The sequence below is a fragment of the Akebia trifoliata genome, chromosome 4, assembly GCF_017979445.1.
Source record: "Akebia trifoliata isolate Shusen 1 chromosome 4, ASM1797944v1, whole genome shotgun sequence".
Taxonomy (NCBI): Eukaryota; Viridiplantae; Streptophyta; class Magnoliopsida; order Ranunculales; family Lardizabalaceae; genus Akebia; species Akebia trifoliata.
The window spans coordinates 2214184-2216234 of NC_141378.1; the positions used below are offsets into that span (position 1 = coordinate 2214184).

The 2051-nt window shown below is 28.3% G+C and overlaps 1 non-coding gene across 1 annotated transcript; it reads left to right on the forward strand.

Annotated features, from left to right (window-relative positions):
- Nucleotides 1-1977: 1977 nt before the first annotated feature.
- TRNAE-UUC (transfer RNA glutamic acid (anticodon UUC)) lies at nucleotides 1978-2051 on the forward strand. The gene has a single exon. It is a non-coding gene; the product is annotated as a tRNA-Glu (tRNA).

Below are 2051 nucleotides of genomic sequence, written 5' to 3' on the forward strand. Positions count from 1 at the left end.
TCATACGGTAGTGGCTCTCCCCTACACCATCCTTCATGATTTATCCCCCAAATATTGAAGTAGGGCACATGAATTGTTTCTCAAAAATTGATCTTAACTTATGTACTTACATCTTTGGGGTTAGGGCGTAATAGAGGAAAGACAATAAAATTATAATAATATTATAAAATAAAATAAAAAAACAATAAATTTAGAAGAGTATTATTAAAAAAATTGGAAGATAGAAAAGACAATAAAATTGAAGAGTATTCTTGGAAGATTCGTGATAAACTAACATTCTGTATACGCTCTCTTTATGTGGAAATGCATAGAATCGTAAATCTTTTTTTTTTTCAAGATACACAAAGAAAAAAAGATCTATGATTTTGTTCACGTGCCACATTATAAATCGTTAGTTTTTAGAAAATCAACTTATCAATAGTATTCTTGGAAAGGGAGGATAGGGAAGGGAATAAAGTTGAAATTATTTCTTTAATTACGTATGGGATTGAATCTAAAGCACATTTTATAGGGGAAAACAACTATTGTGTTTTATTATATGGATATTTAATCAGATCACTTGTCTGTATATTTGTTACTAATGTTTTTTGTCAAAAATGTTTAAGTCGATTACGTACCACACGATGATATCTTCAGCAAGGTCAATTCATTTTTATTGTCTTCTTTATCTTTGAGCATTGATTAGGGGTGTCAATGGGGTCGATTCTAATTCGATTCCTAAGGATCTTAGAACTGTAAGCATTATATTTATTTCGATTCCAGGACCAGTTCTAAAACAAATGGAATCGAAGATCGTCAAAAAATGTAGGTACTCATCGATTTCGGATCTTAAGAATCAAATGAAAAAAAAAAAAAAAAGTATTTCAAATCTTTAAATATAAATAAAAAAAAAAATATATATATATATATATATATATATATAATCATTTCAAAAAATTAACATATTATCCATAAAATCATTAACTTAATTATAATTTGTAATAATATAAGTGATTTTTTCTAAAAATAAAATTCTATCTTATTTAAAAGTAATAAATTTTTAGAAGAAATAGCTCGTATTAAGTTCCAATCAATAATTTATATATAAAAAATTGAAAAACTTTATATAACATGCACTTATTTTTAAAATAAAAAGATACCTTAAATCATCTAAAGTATAAAAAGAAATGACAAAATAAATCGGTTCCGAGTACCCATAGGTTCCTCCTATTCAATGGAACCTAACGGTTCTGGTTCGTATAAGTTTGATTTCATTTTAGACCCAACTTTGATCGATTCCATAAAAAGAAAATCAAAAGGGAAAAACTATCACTTCTTTTAATGCCTGGATAAACTACGATCATACACATGTCCTATCCCAAAACAACCTATTGTCTCAGGAAGGGTCCTTTCCATGACAACCGTTTAACGATTATGTGATCTTGTAATAAGATAGAAGGCAAGTAATATACGCATATGGTTTAGGAAACTCATCTCAATCATGCACTTCAATTCAAGCTGGTTGACACAAATACCACTTGAAGTCGAACATGGTATCTATCTTCTTAAGATGGTTTACTTGGCCGATTGTAATCAACTCGAGAGATGACAAATAGTACTTAGTATTTGGAAAATCACATCAAAACAATGATTCACTTTGATTTGTAATGAAATAGGTTCCATGAATGAATTATTGGTTTTTGTGACTATTATCCTTTTATGAATATGGGTAAGAGGTAAAAAAAAAAAAAAAAATTATATATAAAAATTGTATTCATGTTTTCGAAGTTTTATTTTTATTTTTTTTACGAACATAAATCTGTCCAATGAAAAATCTTTAGTCCTATTTGAGTTGATTTTGAAAATATTATACCATAAAGCAATGATAAAAGTAGAAATTTTATGACGCTACAATATAAAAAGGCATGTCAAAAAATGACATTGTCACTCATATAGGTAAAAGCTTTATTAATATAAAACCGTTATAATAATCACAAATCCATTGTCGTCTAGTCCGGTTAGGATACCTGGCTTTCACCCAGGCGACCCGGGTTCAAATCCCGGCAATGGAA